General features: G+C 30.7%; 1 long non-coding RNA gene across 1 annotated transcript; it reads right to left on the bottom strand.

The window, feature by feature from the left end:
* Positions 1-1,202: 1,202 nt before the first annotated feature.
* LOC133197960 (uncharacterized) lies at positions 1,203-17,820 on the bottom strand. The gene is made up of 3 exons (XR_009722467.1): positions 17,780-17,820; positions 2,940-2,975; positions 1,203-1,225 (listed from the first exon to the last, which is right to left on the bottom strand). It is a non-coding gene; the product is annotated as an uncharacterized LOC133197960 (long non-coding RNA).
* Between the last annotated feature and the right edge of the window lie 8,529 nt (positions 17,821-26,349).

The following is a 26,349-nucleotide window of genomic DNA, read 5'->3' as shown; positions in this document are numbered from 1 at the left end:
AGCCAAATAATTTTTCTGGCGGCCGCCAGAGAACACACCAATACCGGTTGACTCAAAGTCCTAAATATGACAATGGAGCATTGATTTAATTTCTATGAAAATTAAAATCTTCTTACAATATGAGATGTTTTCAAAGACATGTAATTAAGAATTCCTTAATATTTCTAACTGTAAATAAATGTAATTGTTATAAATTAAATAAGATTCAAGGGTAGCACAAAAAGGCTTACAGGTATCCTTCATCTTTCTACAAATTTGAAATGAAATTTATCCATTTTTGCTGTCTTTTATACATTTTCAGGTTGCATGTAATAAAAAAATCACATTTTAAATTCCGGACAATTTATGTACAAACATTTCTTCGGGCTAATTTTACATTAGCGTTACTGTACGTTCTTCGTGTATTTTTCTTCAATCTTTTTTCTTGCAATCTCGAAAATAACAAAATTATTCCCAGATTTTAGGGTAGCTATTCTGAGCACTCGCATTTTTTTTCTTAAATGAATTTGAATTTAATATATTTAGTGAGGAAGCCTGCAAATAAAACGCTTTTGTGTAATTGGTCCAAAGGAATTATTCCTATAAGTATGCTTTACTGTTATATAGCGACAATTCATATCATCAAACAGAAATTAATAATATTGAGGTAAAATAATAATTTGAAACAATCAGAAAGATTCTTTTTTATCTGTTTTGTGTATATGAAATTGAGACTTTTTTAGTAAAATAAAAGTTGCATGAAGATCTAGACTTGATGACAACAAAGATCTTTTGTCGTGGGAACTACAAATTGAAATAAGAAAAAAAAAACTTATACCTTAATATTTGAAAATCAAGGAGGGAAGGGTTTGGCAACAAACCTTGTTTGGGAAAAAACATAAATGTGGAAAACTTTAAAGGAAGTTTTAATATTAATATTAAAAAAAAGATTCAACCAAGCTTCATAATAAATTTTTAATCTTTTCTCGCATAAACAAATCATAATAACAAAAAAATATTCAAATCATTTTTCTATCTTATGAGAACTTGATTTTACTTTTTTCCTGAAAAGTTTATAAAATTTCTCCAGACATTTCTCAATATTTTTTTCAAAATTTTTTTCTGAAGCTTTCTCTGACATATCCCAAATCCTCTGTTTACGTATGAGATAAATTGCTGCCGAGACAAATACAAGACCCATCACGCCATAAAGTAGACCATCAGCAACCATTGTTCTCCATGTTCTCTACAAAAGAGAGCAAACTATTTCTTCTAACGCAGAATGATTACAGACTATTTACAAACATTAAGTTCCATGGAAATGAAACAAAAATAATGTCATTTACTTCATAAAATCTATCCTATGCTTATTTAACTTGGTATTCTTATATCCATTTCTTATAATTAAAATGATATATTATCCTATTAAAGTTAACAAAATCACTGAGAAATGGTATAAATTAGATGTGTGTAATTAGACCCAATCGTCCTATTTCAGTAGTAGGTCAGGGGCAGGTCAAAGTTATTATATTTTCTCCAGCATTACGGTTTGTTTGTATGTTTAATGTCCCTTCAAGAAGTGTTCTATAATATTGGAACGTCATCATTTGCCGGTTAAGGGCTGTTTTGGACCTGTAGTCAGCACCTAGGGCTTTTGAGCAGTGAGAGATATTTTTTCGCACCAGCACCTAAACCTGGCCTCTTTTTATACGTTCTCATCAGAAGGAACGGGCTCCACGTCTTGTCTTGATTTATGTCCTGCCTGCAAATTCGTTTTGCTTAAAAGATATTTGAGATTAATCACATCTCGTTACCGTTTTTTTTTTCTTTTTTAATAACGAAAGTAGAATATTACATGTTTCACTAAATGACATGTTTGAAGGATAAGGAATAAAGTTATGAAAATGAAAACAAATAAAACCTCTATAAAAAAATATGCTAATTGATAGTATTTATATGCGATAGTATTTAATATCTGATATATTTATGTTAAAGATTACAAGTCTAGATATAACTCAGATAAAGTGATGGTGACATGGGATTGAGAATTCAAGGCTCAAGGTACAAGAATTTGAAGACAAATTCTATCCAATCAAATTTTAACCTTTATTAAATGAGAGATTCATTCATTACTATAAAGCTTGCTAGTAAAGTACGGTGTTTTCGTCATCAAATTTCCCTTTTCTATGAGAAAAGGTAATAAGAGAAAGGTATATCATTGCATATTATCCGGAATGGATTTTTTCAGGCAATCAGCAATAAACTTTGATAATGCAAACGTACGGAAATGTACCCTTTTTAATTTAATTTTAACATGAAAATAGCTTTTCTGTGACTTAAACTTGTTTCTACTGTATCCAGACGTATTAATTCACATATTATAGAATAATAATAATAAGGATTGAATAGGAAATGATTGGTACTCAATAATGATTTTACAAAAAAAAAAAAAAAAAACTTTTTTTTTTCTTTTTCACTTACAGTGTACATGATCATTGATAATTTTAAATGCATTTCTTATTATGATTGAAATAATAATAATTAAAAAAAAACCTAAAGAACACCAAAAACATACCGGGTATTCGGTGGTGACTTCAAACGTTTTTTCATGTATATTGACTACAAAACGAACGATAGAACCAGAGCAATCGTTGTCGACGTCATACAAAATCTCAATGTGAATATCCTCCACATAGATATCGACACGTGCGTTTTTATAATCCATCTTATATAATTTCTTTAGCAAATCGTCAACGATCTTCTTTAGTAAGTGTGTGTGCTTTGACAAAATCGATTTATTACAGCAAATAAGTCTGTGAATATCTTCATCAAATTTCTTTGTTCCATTCTATATAGGGTTAAAAAAAAATAAAATAATTGTTCATTTCACATTATTTTGCTTATAATCAATATGTTGTTCCTTCATCACTATTCATGTTTCATAGAAATACAATATTTACCAGCGGTTTCTTTAACTTGAAACCTTCGTCTTCTTTCTGAAAATTTCAACGAATAGATTGCAATGCAGTTTGTCTATGAAGATGATCTGTAGGCAATAACACACTGAATAAACACATATTATACAGCCAAAGGTACAATCTGGACTCTCGATATTAGAATTCACAGAAATTTCACGAAGACGGAGTAACTTATAGAACAGAGCGTACAAGTAGGACATATCGATAAATGATGTGCAGTTTATTCATTAGATTGCTTGCACGTGATTTACTTCTCATTAATATTCATAAACTCGAAATATTCCATTTCTTTCAATTTTTATAATAAAAACTGCAAGCGCAGGTTTTGTTTTGTTTTTTTTTTTTCTTTAAACTTACATCATAGCTATATGGGTAAAATTCTGTGTGATTATCCGTTGGCAACTCATGATACCGTCTTTTTAATAATAAATAGGTTACATAGATGCAAGAAATTGCCGTTTTCAAATTAGAAAAGCGGTCGCACCTCTTCATGAAAAGATAAATCATCTGTATTTCATAAAAATAAGCATTCCTCTGCACATACTAATCGGCGAAAGAACTCTGTCAACTTGCAATAAACACTTACATTTCATCACCAAAAATAATAACTCTAATTATGTGCTCTTTCCTTCAATAAAACAATATACTCTCACTTCAGATTTTCAAATCAAAAAGGTGGTCGCAACTTTCATTTTGGCATCAACAATATTGTCGATTCCGGTAGAAGATATTAAGAAAATTCAGAACATTGGTGGGAGAACTTTATACGAAATAGTCAGGATATAAAAATTTGCAATTTTTTGTACGTTCTCTATATAAACCTGTATGAAATCTACAGCTATAAAAGCTCCCATATGGCCGATATTTTGAAATTGATATTTGAATATTTGGAATTTCTTTTAAATAAAGTTTTGCCATTAATTAAGTTTGCAAATATTAAAGTCTTAATGCCATTTTTTGGTACAGTATTAAATGAAAAATATTCTCTTCTAAATTTATGGGTCCATAACTTAATAACATAATACCACCGCTTCTCCTCCCAAAAATTAGATATGGAATTAGGCGAATATTCCATATGTTTAAATTTGGCCTTATCAAAGATTTCTTTCCGGTAATTTGTCATTTTTTTTTTTCTTTATAGTACCCCTACCCTTTTGCAATTGATGCTGGATGCCTGACATTTACTTTTCTACATGGCATCAAAAATAAGTTAGTCCAAATTAATGTAACTACCCTAACAAAAACTACTATAGTAATCTATAGTAAACTATAGTTTACTATAGTTAACTATAGTACCAAAGTTAAAACTTTGGAACTTTGATTCACTACAGTAAAAACTTTGGAACTTTGATTTACTATAGTGAAAACTTTGGAACTTTAATTTACTATAGTAAAAACGTTGGAACTTTGATTTACTATAGTAAAAACTTTGGATCTTTGATTTGCTATAGTAAAAACTTTGGAACTTTGATTAAGTACGATATATCCTGTGCAATTATGTTTTTGATTCCCATTCTTTAAATTTTATGATATTTCAAGTTTAAGATTCATTAGAGCTTTAGAGAACATTTTAAAACCCGACCCTTCCTCTATAAGAATAATGTACAAGATATAAATTTTAATGTAAAGGTTGTCGCTTGCGCCAATAAATAAGCAATATTTATTTCAATTTGTTTAATTTTGATGTTATGCAGATGTAACGTAATTCTTATTTATGGAGAAAAAATTATATACTATAAAAAATAATGTGTCATTAAGAATCAAAATACCTGCTTCATCAACTTCAGTCAACATGTATTTTTTTTTTAATTTAAAAATGTAAACATTGCATTTGAATTAACTACTTTGTATATTAAATAAAGATGTACAACAAAAACCAGCCCCAACCAACCCCATATAGACACATCCCCTAAAACGGCTAAATAATAATAATAAAAAAAAAAATAAGAAAAATACATAAATTGTTAAACTAACGAAAACACTTAAAAACGTTGATTAAATATAGTAAAAACTTTGGAACTTTGATTTACTATAGTAAAAACTTTGGAACTTTCATTTACTATAGTGAAAACATTGGAACTTTGATTTTCTGTAGTAAAACCTTTAGAACTTTGATTTACTATAGTGAAAACTTTGGAACTTTGATTTACTATAGTAAAAACTTTGGAACTTTGATTTACTATAGTGATAACTTTAGAACTTTGATTCACTATAGTTAACTATATTAAACTATAGTTAACTATAGTTTACTATAGTATTTTTTTCTTAGGGTATAGTGATTTTTTCCACACATTTTTATTACTTTTCCCCCTACTTTTGGCTAGGAATTTATGTTCAGACAATATGGCTGGTTTGCTTATCCTTTAATCCTATGAGTTATCCTTTAATAATATAACAAAAAAATTGTTACTGACTCTTTTAGCATAATACGAAGCTTTATTCACTTTCGAAGTATAATATTCACCCTGTTCTTCAAGATTAATGGATATTGTATTCCACATGTGGATAAACCATCGCATTGACTTTAAAAGCAGAATGATTGTATATTGTTAGATTATGCTTAGACAGAGGTTTTTAATAGCACCACACTCGTTAGATTTTCTTATGCAGTTACAGAAAGATAAATGTAGAAAGATAGAGGAGGAGAGTACTAAGGTTTGTGTAAAACCTTACCCTCAAGTATATACCGCTCCCATATTTGAAAAAAAAAACAATAATTAATACATAAAACAAAATAATATATATTAAAATTTGAGATGAACCTCAACAATGAGCTAAACTTCATAAGTCTGTAAGTTTTTAGATTTTTTTCCTTCGAGTTTTGGTAAAAAATTTACATATAAGAAAAGTAAATTTTCCTTTCTTGGCAAAAATTGTTGTGCAAATTGTTCCTCTTAAAAACTTATTTCATTTTTAAAATATTTCTTTTTAGATTATTAAAATTTTTATGTCTAATATTATTTCTGCTTATATTAAAGTAAAACCCAATCGAGTCTGTTATCCTCCATTGTTCTTTGTATTCAAAGTTGACTGGGATGGCATATCAACTGGGAAAATCCTGGATAACACGTACTAAAAGAAGATAAAAAAAATTGATAATGTATTATATATTGTAATTAACCAAAGGATGAATGCTCAAATTGTCGCATACGTGGCGCAGTTGTTAGCCTAAGAGCGTTTGCTCTAGAGTCACGAAGTAGATTGATCCTTATGTCGCGGGTTCGACTCCCACTGTGGATTTTGGAGAGACCGATCACTCGGATTCGGCCGTATAAAGCAAGGTATCGTGTCAAGTAGGATATCCTTCATCCCTAACAAAAACTCACTATAGTTAACTATAGTGTACTATAGTGAAAACTTTGACACTTTGATTTACTATGAAACTTTACTCGGGAACTTTTTTGAGATTTCAAAGCTTAAAATCTCTTAAATTCGGTTACAGTTATGTAAAATTTGGAAATAATATGTGAATATACAACTTATTCTTCCATCTTATGTAAAAAAAAATTGCATATGTTAATAGAAGAACAAAAAATACAAGAATCTGAAATCCATGGTAAAAATACTTCATTTTCTATAGTTAAAAAACTTTGATACTATAATAAACTATAGTTTACTATAGTTAACTATACTATTTCTTTTTGTTAGGGACTGCTCAATGGCCCTGAGTGCAAAGTACATGTCTAAATTTTGCAGTCCTCCACAGGCTGATGGCGGCATCTCAATATGAGTAAAAAAAACCCCAGTTTTTTCAACCCACAAGCATTGATAAGTTGAAATAAACCAAATAAGTTCATGCCATTTTTGTATGTATTTTCATTATATCTCATACAAGTCTCTTATTTATAGTCTGAACATTGCCATTACACCTGATCCCCTGTAAACAGGGAACATTAAATACTTCAACAAAAATCAAACAGTAGGACAACTGCTTATCATGGTAAGTACAAGAGAAATAAACTGATTATTTACGACATTTCTTTCCACAATATACAGCCCTGTTGCTATCAGATTTAATGTCAAAACGTAATTCGTAAGAATGCATGCTTGAAAAAACACACATACATTTTGCAAATTAATCGAAAATAAAATAAAAAAGACGGTTATAAACTATTAAAATAGTTGAAATACAAATATGGACTAAGCATAATTAAGATAGATTGATTAGTTTTAAAATCGTTATGCATTTTCTAAATGCCCTTTAAATTAGATTAGACCAGAGAAATATCCTTAATTATTTATTTTAATTTTTTTGTATTGAGCATAGTAAGATATTCTATAGAAACGCTGAAAATATGAATCAATCTACAAGAGGAGGTTCAGTAAAATAGAAAAAAAAAATGAATTCATAAACATTCATTGATCATGTTAATTGAATGTTACTATATTTCGGTGATATTTTAACTTTATCTGGGTGCATAATACTTTGAGAATGCAATGGACACATTTTTTTCCTTATTTTTTGCAGAATGCTCACTGTTTTTGTTTTAAATTAATAAGGCATAATTGAATATGCAATAGCACATAATCGACATTTTAGTACTTTCATAAAAAATAGTAATAATTAGTTTCAATCCAAAGTAACATCATGATAGTTATTCCAATGGTGCCATGGATCTCCCTTTGAGATGAGATACTAAATAAAGACACATTTATACCTTGCGATTTTTTTGAAAATATTTCTTTTTATTTCATGATTTTAAATACATTAAACAATTTATTAAAAAGGGCCTAGTTTTCATGAGCCTTAAGTGTTTTTAAAATTTCAAAAACTGAGCAGAGGATACAGCTGTGTGCAATGGAAAGACAACTACAGATAGAGATTGCAGCATATCCGAAGAATTTGAAGGCACCTTTCAGTAGTGTGAGGTGAGAAACATGCGATCGGTGCGGTCGCAATCATGGTTAACCATTTTAAATAGTCCTGTAGTATAAGTAAAAATGCTCAATAAATGTTCAGTAAAATTTACCAAAATACGACAATGTATTTTATCGATAGGAGAATTTTCAATAAAATCCATAGATTGTAAACAGTCATTGGTAGAAAAGAAATTGATGTCTAAAAGTGTTTCGTCTTAAGTGATAAAATTATTTAAATTCATCATAGTACTTAAGAAATAAAAAGATAAGTATGTTCCAGATGCACATAAATAAAACAAGAGGCCCATGGGCTACATCGCTCGCCTGAGCACATTGGCGAGGAAGAAGCAGAAAGATGAAGCAGAAATCAGTTCAGTATTGACCAATAACGGAGGGGAGGGGGGACGAACTTAAATTTACACTACTTCAGCATGCTTCCATATCAATATTACTAATCATTGCTTTGCTGTTCAGAAGGAAACATAAGAATTTTAAAGATTTTCCCCCTAGTATTCCTATGTAAAACTCTGATCTCTCCTTGTGGCCCCACCCTACCCACCCTAAATTTGATCAAATTTGAATCTACACTACCTGAGGATGCTTCTATAATAATATGACTAATCATGACTTTGTTAATCTTCAGCAGTAGATTTTTTTTAAAGATGATTTCTATATATTCTTATGTAAAACCTTGACCCTCTGTTGTAACCCCCACCCCAATTCCTGGGGGGCGGGCATAGTTTGAACAAACTTGATTCTACAATACCTAAGGTTGCTTCTGTATAAATATGACTAATAATGACTAATAATAATTAGTACTTAAATTTTCTCTTATCTAGAGATGGGGACTGGTGTAAGGTACTACTTGCATCATGTTTCTCCCCTAAGTTCACACTGTTAGATAAGAACCAGGTGCCTCAATCTTCTTCAGATTTAGAACTTAACAACAAATCCCTATACTTGCCACTAATGTTTATAACTTTTATACTTCTATTTTGCTCTTACCCTTAAGGTTTTTCTATCCTTCCTTAAGTGTCAATCACATACATAATACTCTGATATTAATTTAAACCACTGTACAGTAGAAAAGGCTTTAACAAGAGTTTCAACTAGTGCTAATTGTAACGGGAACCGTTACAGATGTTCCCCAAACGGCTCCCCAATCCCTTATGATGCCCCATTCCCCAAAAGCTTCAATAAATTAGACAATACTTTTGTAATATAGATGGACACTTTATTTTTAAGGGTATTTCATTGGAAAACTACTCCGATATAGCCATATGGGTATTAGCCAATCAAATTTCAGCGCATGTGCTTGCACATGTTTTCTACATTTTTCACATTAATTTTCTTATAGTGTCTCACAATACAAACATTTGTGTTAAATATTAAAGAATTTCATTGAAAAATAAGAGAGATGTAACCCTTTAAGTATTAGCCAATCAGAATTCAGCATACGCGCATGCATGGCCTTGCATTCAATTTTGATAGTATCATAATGTAGAAGCTCCATGTGCCTATCCATGTCATAAATTTCATCCTGTTTTGTTAAAAACTAAGGGATTTATAGACATTTAAAGTTTCAACCAATCAGATTGCAGCACACCTGCATGCGCGTGTTTTCAAGAAATTTCCTATATAACATGTTGTAGCACCTTATAATACATACTTATATTCTAAATTTCAAAGTATTTTGTCAAAAAACAAGGAAATTATTGAGATTTTTGTATCAGCCAATCAGAGAAGAGCGCACGTGCATGCACGTGAATTCACGCTAATTTGACCATGTTATCTTGTCTAGACTACTAATATATCTTTATATCTTGAATTTCAAAGCAATTCATCAAGAAATATAAAAGTTACGGCTTCATCAAGTATATCAGTCATTTCACTCATTGCACGCGCGCGCACGTGCATGCATGTGCGCGCAAAATGACCTTCGTTCCGAACACCTACACAACATGCCTATTAACCCTAAAAAGGTTTCATGTCAATCGGATGAGTGGTTCTATGAGAACACTCCCGGACAAAAAAGTACCGGAGAAGAAAGTAGAAAAAAAGAATAATAATAATAAGAAGAAGAAGAAGAAGAAGAAGAAGAAACAGAGTAAAAACAATATGTTCCCAAACTTCGTTTGGGGAACAGAAATATGTAAATAACTAAGCAGTAATTGATAAACAAAGATTGCATTGAAGTCTATGGTGACGAGCAATTTTTTTAAACATCAATAAATACTGTGGTGGAAAGATGCATTAAAACACATTAGAAATAGAATGACGATTGAAAATGATTTTTTTTTTACAAGATAAGTTTTTTTTTAAAATTGATTTTTTTATCAATTAAAAACAAAGGGAGATCTATAACTCTTACCAAAATTCAAGGTCATATATTAGGACACATCCAACCGTAACATGCTAATAGTAATAAATGGGAATTATGTCTAAATCTACTAAGTATTCAATACCTACACATCTGTTATGTATTCAAGTTCATTGAATCTGTTGCTTTTAGGGATGGAATACCTTAACTTCTTTCTTGCTGATTCAAATCCAACTTCTTCAGCTAGCTTCAGTATGCCTGACTTTCCCAAATATTTGCTTTATATACCTTTGGATTGGCTAGTCCATTCCAAGGGTTGTCGGGTCATTCCACTATTTGAAGTCTTCAATGCCTTTTACTCAAATGGCTCTTAACCATTACACCTATATATCCCTATGTAAAACTTTGACCTACTATTGTTGCCCCGCCCTACCCCCAGGGATCATGATTTGAACAAACCCGAATCTACACTACCTGAAGATACTTCTGTATTAATAAGACTAATAATGGCTTAGCTGTTCTTGAGAAGAAGATTTTTAAAGGTATATCCTATATATTCCTATGGTAAACCTTGACCTCCAGTTGTGGCCCTGCCCCACCCGCATGGGTCATGATTTGAACAAACTTGAATTTACACTACCTAAGGATACTTCTGTTATAATATAACTAATCATGGCTTTGCTGTTCTCGAGAAGAAGATTTTTAAAGACATTTCCTATATATCCCTTTGCAAAAACTTCGACCCCCTCTTGTCGCCCCACCATACCCCCGGGGGTTATGATATGAACAAACTTGAATCTATAGTATGTAATGATGCTTTCACATAAGTTTCATCTTTTCTTGCCCAGTGGCTCTTGAGAAGGTTTTTAAAACATGCCACCAAATGTTCACGAATTCTTTATTATCTCCCCCTTAAAAGAGGGCGCGGCACTTTCTGTGAACAAACTTAGATCCCCTTCACGTAAGGATGCTTTGTGGCAAGTTTGGTTCTTAAGAAGAAGTCGAAAATGTGAAAAGTTTAAAGATGACAGACGACAGACGGACACTCTTTTGATCAGAAAAGCTTGATTGAGCCTACTGCTCTGGTGAGCTAAAAAGGACAATTATTTTTTTCCCAACCATTAGATCGTAGCTTGTTCTGAAGTTGAATTTATAATGGGTACCTATCCACATATTTTCATTTCCAAGCAAATAACTTCAAAGTATAGAATTATCACTGAAGGCGTGATATTGTTCGTTGAATGATATCTATGTTTTGTTCAGGAGGTATCAAGTTGTAACAAAAATGTTCAGTATATATGAAGTGTGTTTAGGCTTATAACAATTATAAATTGTGGACGGTCCGCTCTCTCCATTAGGCCATTCCCCTTTTTTTTTTTCTTTTTTTTTTTTTTTTTTTTTTTTTTTTTTTTTGTTTAGCGTCCACAGACGGATTGGTTTTGAGGTTATTGAATTAAAAAACAGACAAATTAAAATCGACAAAAACAAATCTTTAAAACGCAATTTACTTTTTTGGGATCGGCATCTCTCTTTCTTTTAAGTGGTGATTCATTTTTTTTTTTTTTTTTTTGGTTTCAATAGAGTGGTAGTTTAACTTAGTTACAATGCGACGAATATTCTCTAATGAAGATGAGAAAATCTAAAATTGTGCTTAAAACGTTGTGTTTTATATCTTTGTTTTTGGTTTGTGTAGGGTGTTTTATTTGTATAGAAAGTTGGGTTTTTGAGTTTAGGGTGGACGCTTAACAAAGAAAATCAAAGAAAAACCTTGGAATGGCCTTACCGTAAGAGAAAAAGTGGGTCAAAACTTCAATTCAATCTGAATGTTTGGAAATTCTAAAAAATATTGATATGCTCTTCTATCATATGGTAGATGCAATTTCTCTATTTAGTTAATATCACTTGATACGTATGCAAGGCATATTGTTTTATATTTTTAGGGGAGAGCCAAACGAATGTGATTGATATGAAGTTAAAGTCAAATTTCAATATATATATATATATATATATATATATATATATATATATATATATATATATATATATATATATATATATATATATATATATATATATATATATATATATATATATATATATATATATACAATATATGCAAGTTTTTTAAACACGTATTATACAATAAAACACAAAAAGTAAAGTATTTCATGGATTTAATAATCAGGTAGATATGTAAATTCACTGTAATACATAAATGAAAATGAAAATCTTTATGTATGTATAAAAAATACTGTTCAAAGTCAAAGCGAAGACAGTGGTACGGAGATCGTTCTGCGTGTATAATGAGAATAATGTCTTTTAATGCTAAAGTACAATTGTCTTGTTATGTAAAGTGTAGATATCATTACTATGTAAAGGAAAGTTTTTCAGTTGTTGCAGATTACCAAATTAAATTTATATTGTATTACCAAAAAACAAGAAACCCGTTTTTTTTTCACCTTTCATACGTTATATAAGACGTTAGTGATATTTAAGGAATAAGGTATCATTTTTAAACATCTATCAGGATATAAATACGGGTTTGTCACGAGATCAAATTCCATTAAGCTCGAAGGGCTTTATGGTAAATTTGATCTCGTACCAACCCGTATTTATAGCCCGATAGATGTTTTAAAATGATACCTTATTACTTATATTTACATTTGTGACTTATTCATATAATATATTAGCCTGATTATAACTTTAACGCGTGAAATGTTTTATTTTTTCAACCTCAACGGCACGAGTTTGATCTATTGATTGGGCGTCGACCCTTTAAGACGTCACTGAGAAATTATGTCGAACGTTTATGACGCGAGGAACCTGTGTTTATACGGGTATAGATAATAGTCTTTTTATGCTCTATTTTAATAGTGTTATATAAAAGAAAACATTTGCAAATGTAAATATATAAATATGTAACCATTGTTAAGAGAAAGATGTTTAAAATCCCAAAGTGGTAAAGCCTTGAATCTACACTACCTGAGGTTGCTTCTATTTCAAGATGACTTAGTATGGTTTTGTTTGTTTTAAAAAAAAATCCTAAATTTTAATATTTAAAGCATTGATTCCACACTGGGGCCCGATCTTTGACTGGAATATGAAATATGGAGATAACGATCTGTATCCAAGCTCAAAACCCATTAAAACAATACAAATTGGGAGCAGAGCAAGCACGGACCTTCAAAAACATCAGAAATGGATCACTTGCCATGGAGGAGTGAGTATCCCCAGCCGAACGGTCAAGACCGCCGTGTTTTCCTTGTCATGAACGGGAAAAATGGAAAAATCCATTTACAATTAAGTGCGTAAATAATGGCCTAACATTAATAAGATATGATTTGAAATAACTTGAATCTACACTATGTGATTATGCTTCCAAATCAATATCACAAATCAGGCCGTTGTTTCCCCTGAGAGGAAGATTTATTTCTATGTAAAACTTTGGTCCCCCATTGTGCCCCCACCCATTTCTGGGGGGGGGGGATGATTTGAACAAACTTGAATTAACACTACCTGAGGATGTTTCCATATCATTATGACTAATCATGGCTTTGCTATTCTTCAGAACATTTTTCAAGATCTCTTCCTATATTTTCCTATGTAAAATATTGATTCCTAATTATGGCCCCACCCTATCCTCGGGGGGGGGGGGGGGGTCATTATTTGAGTTAATTTGAATCTACATATTTAATGAAGTTTTCACGTAAGGTTCAACTTTTCTGGCTCAGAGGAAGATTTTTGAAAGGTGGCAGCTAATTCGGACTAATTCTTAAGCATCTCCCCTTGGAAAAGGGCATGACACTTCATTTAAATAGCTTGAATTCTCTCCATAAATGTATGCTTTGTTGCAAGTTTGGTTGAAATTGGCCAAGTGGTTCTGGAGAAGTCGAACATGTGAACAGAAGGAGAGACAGACAGCTAGACAGACGTACAGGCTGACGTACGTCCGATAAAATGTGATCAGATAAGCTCACTTAATCCTTTAGTTCAGGTGAGATTAAAATAGTGGAAACTTTGTAAAACACGTTTTTAGCGAAGTGACAGGGAGCAACAGTTTTAATTCATTATACACGTACTTCTTAATATCTTTTCAGTACATTGCATTTTCTGAAACCATGGGAAATAAAACTCACTTGGTTGTAAGCATGAATTATTTATAAGATGTTTTCAGTATGTCTAGGTTTACAGGTTTGTGAATATCAGTCATTATATCGGGTCTCAACAGCTCAGTGGTTAGAGCGCTGTTACGGTACAACAGAGGTCCCTGGTTTTTGTCCTGGTTGAGACTTATTTTTTACCACCTATGACAAGGATATTTAGAAAAGCATCAAAATTTACCCATTTACCTTACTCAATTTGTTGAAACGCTGGGTTTTATTTTTTCTCTATATTTTTTTTACAAGATGATATGTCAGGGATATTTCATCTAGGATTCATTTTTTTCTTCAAAACAAATTCTACACATATTTTATTAGACTTTGCCAAAAAAATTAGAGATATATCGACCAAGTCAAGATATGATTATTTCGTTTTTGGTATGGAATTTCATTGCTATTGATCAATACCTTGAAATTCATATCACTGGTCCAAACTGTATTGAATTTCTTCAAACTTTACGATAATTGCAATCAACATTATTATTACTAAGTAACACACACCTGTACGGAACAAACGTAAAACAGTTTAACATTGCTAACTATGCATTCAAATGATTCCAATGTTTGGTTAGGTGTTCAGGTATTCCCGTAAAATGAGAAAGGAGTGGGTTATCCAACATTCTGTTTAATTAATGCTTAATAAACTCACAATTCCGGGACTGCCTTCTCTTCATAAAGATTATAACCGTTATAACCACTATGACTCCCATGATTACCCCAATTGGTAGACCAATAAATAAGGGCGTGTAATTGTCCTCGCTTCTAATCGAAAAAAAATATAGCTAGATAGAAATGTTTTCAAAAAGCTATTGGGTAAATTGGATTCCTAAAGAAAAAGGTAGAATGTATCTGTATTTTTGCCAAAGGTTTTATTTAATAGAAAAATTTTGTTTCAAAGTATAATGAACGCCACTGATAATAAAATTTAGGCAAATACGTTTGCAAGCATTTTCAAGTTCAGTATATAATTAAAGAAAACCTTTGTTAGAATAAGGTAAAAATACATGTAATTAAGTCAAGAATAAAATGATTGATTTCCTCTGCAAAGCAGTATACCCCATATACAAAATCATCATTGTCATTTGAATAATTATATCTACAAAGAAAATGTACACTTATATTTTAAATTCCCCAAATCCTGCAACTTTCGAGATGTCGTTTATTTTTATCTTCGCTGTAAGCACTCAGCTTATAAAATACATGGTTGATTAATGTTGTCCAAGCCAAAAAAGCTAGTTGTCTACGAATTTAAATGTTACATTATCCATATACTATTTGATCTGAGAAAGAAAACAAAAGAAATACATATAATTAACATTTACATATACATGAGTTGAGAATACTGGTATCCTTGTACATACGTATATGCATTTTGTACTCTGTCTTGTTTGTACTTGAACATGCATTTACTAGTGTATGTGTTTTGTTCTTAAAGAAAGAGATTGTTATGCTAATTTTTAATACCCATGTAAATCTTTTTAATCAACTTCAATGTCACCAAAACAAATAGGATCTACAAAAATTGTTTTTATAACTTTGTTAAATATATTAAGTAGAAATTTAATAGCTTCACTGCTTATTTTCTTCTAAAAAGTGTAACGACTACATTGCTCAGAATTGATAGAAATAGGATAACTTCTTCTCCATATATAATTTGTAACACTGCACAATTTCTCTGTCATAATTTGAAATTCATTCTTACATTTGTACACTTCGGAATGGATTTTTTGACAACCTGTTGTATTACATTTCTTCCAATACAGATTACCGTCATGTGTGAGGATTGGACAATGTTCTATCAATACAAAATTATAAGTATAAAATAAAAACAAATTGATATGTAAATTATTGTAATTGGTTTAACGTCTTATTCATGTAATCGATCTACTAGAAAGGTTAATGAGAGACAGTCGATAAAAGATGTCTTTTAATAGTTCGGAAGCACACCTTTTGAATAAAAACAACCCTCAACCACTTCGTGATCAATGGGTAAGTAGTTCGAGGTTTTTTTTTTTTTTTTTTTTTTTTTTTTTTTTTTTTTTAAATGATTCAATTTTCTTAATTTTCATGAGAGCTAATTGTACAATTGTGTAAATATGCAGTCTTTTTTTTTTTTTTTTTAAATGAAGCAGATCTAGATTCTACAGCGGTTGTCGTTTAAAGTTATGGTCATATAGCTTCAAATGATTGTAAAAGAGAAATTAAAAAAAAAAAGAAACATAAAACGTGTCGTGAAACGTGATATGCATATCTGGTCATTATTTTTTTTTATGTTTGCATTCAGTAAATCCATTGCTACTTCTGAACAAACTCAGATCAACGCTTGTTAGTTATTTAAAGATCTAGGTCAGAATTTGAATAGGCATTGTCACGCATGAATGTCGAAGGAATAAAAAGCAAAATTCTAGAACTTTCATTGATTTTTCGTTAATATCAGAAGACATTTAAATTCATAACACAAACTTCGACAAAACACCTGCAATTGATACACACACATTATCATATTTCGTAAGACCTTGAATATTGTCAGCTAGTGGAGACGAATTAAAAGACAAAAGTGTTTTTGTCAAGATTAGTTTGTCATTGTACATATATATAACATACATTTATTATTGATATAACAAAAAAAAAAACCAAAAAAAAAACCAAAAAAAAAAAAAACAAGTATTCTGAAAGTATTGCATTAGCAATACTACCGGTAGTCCCCTACCGGCAAGTGTAATCTGGTTCCCGTTAAGAATTGAAAAGGCCATAATTCCGTCAAAAATCAATGAAGCGGGGCAAAATGCAAACTTGATCTATAACTAATGAAGGTAAAGTCACATACCAAAAATCAGCTCAATATCTGAAAGCTGTTAGAAGAAAATTGCAGAAAATCCCTAAAAAATGAAAAGGCCGTAATTCCGTCAAAAATCAATGAAGCGGAACGAAATGCAAACTTGATCTGTAACTCATCAAGATACACTCACACACCAAAAATCAGCTCAATATCTGCAACCGTTTAGGAAAAAAAGTGCGGAAAACCAAGTGGGACAGACTGACAGACAGACAGAGGGACAGACAGACAGAGGGACAGACAGACAGACAGACGGACAGACAGACGGACGGACAGACTCAGAGGAAACCTATAGTCCCCTCTGGTTTCACCGGTAGGGGACTAATAAATGTACATAAATTTAAAAGTCACAAATTAGAAAAAGTTAGATTTGTTGGATAATTATGACTACATTGATGGATATAATACATACTCACATTTATATTCTTTCCTTCTGTGAATTTATGGGGAAAATGCTTAACAAATTCCTTATAAATTTGTCACACATGTAATTGATTTATTTCTTAAGTATAACATATTGAACAAATGAAGAATAGAGTCTTTTATTCATTTATTTGTTTTATTTATTTTCGAAACTTTTTTTACAACTCATTAAAAGTTTTCACTTGTTATCCCTCTCATCTGATTGATAAGATTAATGGCTTACCGACGATATGGACAGTTATAACAAAACCACGTATGAAAAGTTCCATTTGTTTCTTTGCGATTCGCTTGATAGCGAGCACTTCAGCTGCAATAGTAAAGATTTATTTAAATATTTCCTACGCAGAATGCTGGGGCTTAGATATTTTTATTTAGAGTACCTCATTAAACTATATATCTTCTCAAACCGCCAATCAATATATGCTTATAATAACTACTCGTATATGTAGTGTCAGAGGTCCTTTGTGTAATTACGACGTTAGCCTTAGTGAATTAATTCAATAAGCAAACAACATAAACAAAATATATTCTTACCTGTATCAAGTTGTCTATTTATTCTTTGAAAGAATTTATAGAGAAGACCACATTTTCTATGCATTATCTACAAATTAATATTTCGTTCCAACGACCATTTTCTATTAAGTTTTTTTTTTTTTTTAAATCCAAAATCGACAGATGTCTTTTCTTTCAGTGTTTTTTTTTTTTCTATATTCTTTTAATCAACACGCTCTTTATAGCACACATAAGATACAGATTCATGTATCAATTTATTACAGTAATTACCTAAGGATGTTTCAGCAATTCTATATCCATTCGTCATACAGAGAATAAATGGTTTGAATGTGATCAAACAAAAGGCAGTGGGAATTCCAGCCTTTTGTCCATGGTTAAAAATAGTTTGCAGTGAAAGGTTGGGAAATTTAAATGTTTCTAATAATATAGTTTTGAAAGTCATGTCTAGAACTTAACATACCACACTCCCATTTCCAGGTTTAACGTATAATTTTTACCCGGGTTGAAATTTGACCCGGGGGGTCATTTTACAACGTTGAACATTGAGACCAAAGGTGTTAAATGTAGTCCCTAGTCCGTTAAATATTGAGCCGGGTCATGGAATTTCGATCATCAAACCGGTTAAAATGCAACAGCATAAAAACACGTATTTATAAATTGATATTCATAACTATGATTTATTCAATTAAAATATATACTTTATTCAGTTTCAGTCAAAACACCAACCACTTCAAAGAGGAAGAGCCTATTATATATGCAATCAATTTATTTGTAGTGAACGGTTCGCGTAAAATAGCAACTTTTTGTGTAATATTTATATAAAAATAAATATGTCTTAAATAATCATAAAATATATATCAGTATACATAGTTAAATAATAAACAATTTAGTTCAGAAATGTGTTTATTTATATTTGTTAGGCTAACAGCACTCCATTCTGGCATGATGCATGTCCATTTTTATGCATATTTTGTCTTGTACAATGTGAGTATGTTCATCTTGAGATCCGGATTTTTTAAGCATCTTTTTAGGACTTTCAATGCCTATCCCGTATATAGTGTTTACATAGCCCAACTTATTTGATACTCGAGGGCATGCTCCGAGTACGATCAATTTGTAAGCAGAAGCAGGCTACTGCATGACGATAAGTTGATGTTATAGGGATTTCAACAACCTTGTTAAAAGTCAGCATTACATAAATTCTATGGTTGATATATTGGGCTTTTTTGTAAATATAACCTCATGGTTCTATTTTGGCCAACGTGTTTCATACCAATTTTTAGGCTTTTTTATACTGAATTCGACTACCTGATCGATACTTAGTGTTCATGGCGGGTGTGACAAGTCAACAGGAGAAGCTTATACTTCCCTGTGGCATTTAGAAAGTGATGTCAGAAGTAAGGTTGTCATGCACGAAAATAAGATATATCGCGCACTGATCAACAACGTACATATATATACTAGGGATGGTCTTAGGCTTATTTCTTTTAGTATGGAAAAAGGTAAATCTTAAAACTGAAATATTACTTAATATTTACATCCACTGAATATTTTCTCTTTTATTTCTTAAAAAAATCATTATCGTTTATCAATCAGTTAATACCACTAATCGTACATGTATCATCTGCACAGATTTCTTGAACAGTGGCTCTTCTATCAACGAAACGTATAATGATTTACATACCAATAGTACAATATTTAATTTACTGAATACTACTTTAGATGATTATATGTACATACATAAATATAAATAAAATGTTTTTTCTTTGTTTGTTAGTACGGTAATTAACGTTGCAGTCATTGCAGAAACAATTATATAACACGCAGGTAATACAGCACTCCCGATTCAATATTCAACGTTACACCTGGATCAGGATTAGATCACAACAACTTTCTTGCATTCTTAACTTAAAAAAAAAAAAATTAAAATTAATTTTTTCCTTGGATTTATCGTTGTTTGACATAGTGAAACATGTTTTAAATTTGAATTGAATAATGGTTAAAAAAAAAAATATATCTTCGTAATCTAAGATTTTTTTTCTTATTTCAGAGAAACCCCTTCCCCCATTTCCACCATCGCTCAAACATAATATTTTATTTAACTGGTCATTGTTTTATTAATTTCTTCAGTAAGTTACTGAAAAGAAATTACACAACTGTGCAGCAAGCTGTAACCTGAATATTGAAAAAGGTTTTTAAACAGCATTCGTTGAAACTAGCTGTCAACTTAATATTGAACGACAGCTGTGCTAAAAAAATGACAACCTTGTTTTTCCGACCTATGCAATTGCTCAACTTCCAATGTATTTCGAACAGAGTGTTCTATTTTTCATAAAATATTAACCAATTTTGCATTTTTAAAAATAAGTCTGGCATGACTCTATTTTAGAGAAGTCCACCCACATAATAACTAACCAACTGATTGTAATTTTTGATATATATATATATATATATATATATATATATATATATATATATATATATATATATATATATATATATATATATATATATATATATATATATATATGACTGCCGTCATGAGAAAAGGGCCCTTAAGGTCAAAATTTCACAAATTGACTTTTTGGTAAATTTTGATAGCCTGACTCTTTCTGAATGCAAATATACATCATTTTTTAAAATATCTCACTTTTTCAGTATTTTATGAGCATTTTAGTAAGGTCGCTTCAAAACAACGTTGACATTATTTACTGAAAATGTAATGACGTCGCGTGCGTCAAATTCAGTTACCAAACATTCTTTTAAAAACTACATTTCTTAAATAACCATAATCGTTTTGACACATATAAACTAAAGAATTTTTTTTCCTTCCAAGCAACTAGTATGTAATTATTCATGAGGGAAGTCGCATACTATTTTCATGCTATATTTAGAACAGATCTAGTAATTTCGTAAAGGGGAGGGATAGGGGTCTAGACAGGATCTAGGAACGGTTTTTATTCAGTCGAAAAATTAACTTTAAAAATAATTCTTAAAGTAAATACTTGTTGAATTCTACACAAGGTATCCTTTTTATGATTAATACTCTAGCTCAATTTATTAAAGATTCACAGCATTTGTAATATTAAAATATAAAAAGATCTATAAAGATGTCCAAGAAATGCACTTCGTGCAATTAAAGCGGGACGTCCCCTCGCAAAAGAGCACATCGATCCCGATATGAAAAAAAAAATCGGATATAAGCACGCATTCACTCACCCATATACACGCACGTTACTTTATCCCCTATAACTTTGTTGCGAAGGGATAATACAACCTTATGTATTTTCTGTATCACCGAAAAATTCTAATGGGAAATAAATTCAGATACGCTATGATGTGTAAACATTTTTTTTTTTTTCATAAAAAAATCATAATAAATTTCAAAAAAAATCTCTTCACTACTTCCAAGGGGATTTTTTATTTAACTTTTTAATTTAAATATTTTTTATAAAAATGTTTAATAATTAAGTTTCCATTGTTTATACAATTCTTCGCCTGTCTTAGTTATGGAGTAGAAACATAACAAAGAGGCACATAATGATGTCAAAGGATTGTTTGATGAAAGTTTATTCCGTACAAGAAAATTAAAATTTTTGTCGACTTCTTACTTTTTTAAAGTAAATCACACTTAATCAACAGCGGTTATCAATGTTTCTGTACATTGTTTTTTTTTTTTTTTTTTTTTTTTAATTTTGAGGCACCTGTGCCCTTGACGCTACTGCTGTATCCCTTGAACACAACAATTATCGTTCATCATTTCTTAAAAGGGGCGCTAATCTAAAATAAAATATGGTTTATGTATATATTGTATAGTTTGATCAAAGAGATGGTTGTACTGCTCTTGGCTCTTATATATATATATATATATATATATATATATATATCTATATCTATATCTATATATATATATATTTCTAGAAATACCATAACTAAACAAGCATATGTAGGGGCAACCTTGGTGCCAATGGCAGTACCTTTGATTTGTAGATGATTTTCGTCGGCAAAAAGAAAATTATTATTCTCTAGTACAATTCTTAGTCCTTCTAAGATGAAGTTTGTGGGAAATCTATCGTCGATTTCTTCCGGATATTTATCCAACCAATATTTGATTGCCTCAATTCCTAAATCATGCGTAATATTAGTATATAAGCTGGCAACATCAAAACTAACAAGCAGTGTATTTCTTCGTATTGTTTGTGGAATATAGTTGAGGAAATCAGTATCATCACGAACATAACTGGTCACTTTGGTGCACAGTGGTTTTAAGATTATATCGAGCAGATTGCTTAATCTTTGTGTACTATATGCGGGTCCTGCAATGATGGGCCTCAGTTTAAGATCGTTTGGTCTAGGAAGTTTTATGTACGTAGAATTACATTTACATTTCTTGACATTTTCCTGAATTTCTTTACATTTGTGTATTTTGGGAAGAGCATAAAAATGTTAGAGGAATTAAACAAAAGAAGTAGGAAATTGCTTGCATTAAGGACAGAAAATTGAAATTAATTTTGTCTTATCTAACAAAATCTGGTCCCCTAAAAAGCTTGAGGGAATAAATATACCTAAACCATGAAAATTAATTTTTTTCATACCTCAATTTACAGAGGCGGTCATGAACAAGTCTACAAAGAGCATGATGAAATTGCAATAAATAATTATAGACGTTTTATTCATTAAATGATTCACAATTCACTTACTGTGAAAGAATAGAATTATAAAGTTAAACTTAGAATCTATTTTTTTAAGATTGTGCACTCAGGTGATTTTGAGGATTTGAATGAAACATGATAATTAATGGAAATTGCACATATCAGATATTCCGATATCTTGTATAAAAAGCCGTTTACACTATTATCTGTAGGTAAAACTACATTTATATGATAATTTTTAATTGTTAACATGACTTGCACTTTTATTTACTACATTTTACGCCCGATAGTTTTATGACTGATAGGGATGAGCGTAATGGCTCATCGCTTGCATACTATCACATAGTTGCCTTACAATGTCTATTTTCACCCATGTGTTTATAATTTCGAAAAAAAAAAATATTATGTTAGGGAACGGAACTTTTAACTGAGTAGTAATAAAGACAGTCTGTGCTTTTTAAGGGGCAGTTGTAGGTTGGAGAAAAATCTACCGTATTTAATTTTTCCTGTAACAAATTGAAGATTTAAGTAAAGACCAGTGCAAAGCCTTATGCTAGAGAAACAAACAGGTATTTCGTCCAAATAATCCAAGAAAATGAACGTTACAAATGTAAACCAGAATGTTGCAATTCGCAGATAAATGATGCCAAACGTCTTTAGTAGTCTAATCATTCTAGCGAGCGGATAATCATGAAATTAAACAATGTGACAACTTCCGCTTTTCACTCGAATGGTCAAACGTATTCAGTAACTTAAATAAACTTAAATAATTTTCTTCCATATATATTAGACATTCTCAATTGTTTATGAAATATTAAGAAAAAACTGTTGACCTTCTTGAAAACATGATTAATGGGTCATTCCATAGTTGTTGATATCATATGAAAGATTGTTTTGTTCTGGACAATTTTTGTCCTTAATTTTTAGACAAAACATTCAGAGATAAATAGATTTGTAGAAAATATGTAAAATAAATTGATAATCTCGATATGCATTTGTGTTAGAGCCATAGCGAGCGCCAAAGCGTGGAACTTTTAGCAAAAACAAAATGCAGTGGTCTTATCTATACTAGAGCTCTAACACCATGAACTTTTCATGATTCTATTTATTGAGTTGTTCCTGAGACAACGCGTGGACAAAATTACCCTTTAAAAATGAAAATTTTAATTAAAATTTATTATTTTTTATCTGTTGCGTGCAAAACATCGGTAAGTAATTATTTAAAGTGAAATAGAAATATAAAAAAATGATAAAAGGTCTTCCGTAGATAATGGAAGACTTTAATTACATTGAACAGAACATGTAATCAAAGTTTCAATGGAAAAATATAACGACCTTATTTTCTTAATTGTTTATATCACTATTATATTGCAGGGAAATTTTCTATAAAATACAATAAGTTATAAATTTGTAAATATTTAATTATTGTGCAAAAATATAGACATCAAAAGTCGGGACACGTTTGTTGAAACACCTTGTATATTTGACTTAAAAGATCTGCAGCCCTTTTTCAAATATCATTCTTTGATTTTTGAAATAAATTTCCAAGCATAAACAATCAAACAATTTTACCATATAAGCTTGGTACACAATGTATGACAGATTGAGAAATACATGAATTTGCAACTTTTTTTTCTCAATTTCTCGAGTTACATTTTCTATCGTACACTATATTATTATGTCTTCATTGAGATGTCCATAAATGAAAAGAAACATACCTCAGAAACATTTATTTTCAAAGTAGCTAAAATTTGTTCATTTGACAGGTACTCATTTTTTCAAAATGGAGCTCTTTTCCCCAAAAGCGAACTACATCCTGCAAGATATTTTACTCCCTCACTGATATTTGTAGGCAGTGCCTTATGTCTAAGCAGTGTTAACATTTAGTACGTGTAGGTCCTTTTTGTAACACGGGATGACGATGCATTTTTAAAATGAAAGGAAAACAGATAAGATTGTGTAATTCAACTACCTTAATGTTTACATTGAAATTTTGTTTTGTTTATTTGTTTGATAATTTTGTTCTGTTTTGTTTCGTGTATTTATTTGTTGTTTTTATGAAAAAAATGTCATGGTCATAACTTTCTTTCAATTGAAATATTTTTATTTTAAACTATGTTTTGGAAAGCCAATTTTCATCACCTTGTGCCTTTATTTGATTAGTTTTATAACGATAAATACTGATATCAATAGAAAAGTGGATGTTAGGATCTCATCGTAACTTTTCGGCATCTTCACCCTAAACCTAAAGTGACAGACTTGAACCAAACCAGGAAACTTTGGGGGGGGGGGGGTTATTTATTGAATATCTGCACACATAATCGAAATCTTGGGGCTTTTTCAAAGATCATCAAATATTAATTACATTATAGATTGGTCACTTTGACTTTGTATAAAACTAATAATGCAGTCCTTAGCTATAGTTTTATCTAAATATTCCACGTAAAACGACGTAAAACGCAGGTTTTAATGAGTCAAATAGTGCATGGCACATAAATATTCACACAATCTAAACATTGATTATATGTAAGTCATTCAATATTTTTTTTTTTTTTTTTTTTTTTATAAAACTCTTTTGTGTTTTAAAGTTTGTTAAAAGTTAAAGTTATTGTTTGTTTTTTAAAAGTTGTTTAAAGTTATAATCTATAATTTCTTGGTTGACTTTCTTCCTATTGGAAAGATTTTGAGCATGTTCCGTTTATATTCTACAATATTGAAGAACATATCCGTATCTAGGGCATAAATGAAAGGCATGACTTTCGTGTTTGAATTTGATATTTTACCCATCCATTGACTGGTTATTGGATAGCTTATTTTTGTGATCCATAATGAACTTAATGTAATCATTGTCATATGTTTCTTCGTAAGTACAAGAATCATGAAGTTATTTCAGTACGACACCGTGCAATTTCTAGTCAATGTTTGTCCCTACAAGATGTCGAAAAAAATGTAATCCCAGAGCAGCTTTCTTACTTCTTAAAAGTGGCATTAACAGTGCTGCTTATATCAAGATAGTTTTTTTTTAACAATTCTCCTTTCAAACAGTTAAGCTCCAGATAGAATTTCCCTTGAAGACAATCAAGGTCGGCAAGTTGAAGGTAAAGATTGTTAGATCCTGTATCATTCAACTTGGAATCCAGCTGTTGCATCCGCCATTGCGTTTTCATTGTAGTAATAAAAAATTCTGCTTAAACTTTGACTCAGAGTTATATTTTTTCACAGTCATGACTCAGTGGACATAAGAAATTAAGACCATTTTTTACAGCAGTAAGGACGCAACGTCAAGAATTGCTACATACAAGAAATAATACTTTTAATTCCCTTTCAGCTTACATTTCTATTGAAGTTCTGATGATAAACATGTAGTGTTATATATGAAAATAAAGTTTATTTTTTCTATCCAATAATGTTGAACAGATATTATTATTACAAAGGTATTCATACATTGACCGGCCATTATATTCGGTAATAACGTCGACTTCCGCCTTGTCCCGTTGTAACTGAAAAATACTTTCTGCATAGTTTTTTCTCGAAAAAAAGTTGAAAAATCTTCTCACAGCTCTTCGAAATATTACAGGATCGTTCTTTTATATCACGTTTAGACGTAACATTTTTGTTGACAACCTCT

Source organism: Saccostrea echinata, unplaced genomic scaffold, assembly GCF_033153115.1.
Source record: "Saccostrea echinata isolate AGI-Se365-2 ecotype Australia unplaced genomic scaffold, CSIRO_AGI_Sech_v1 ptg000032l, whole genome shotgun sequence".
Classification (NCBI taxonomy): domain Eukaryota; kingdom Metazoa; phylum Mollusca; class Bivalvia; order Ostreida; family Ostreidae; genus Saccostrea; species Saccostrea echinata.
This window is presented reverse-complemented; position numbering and strand designations above follow the sequence as displayed.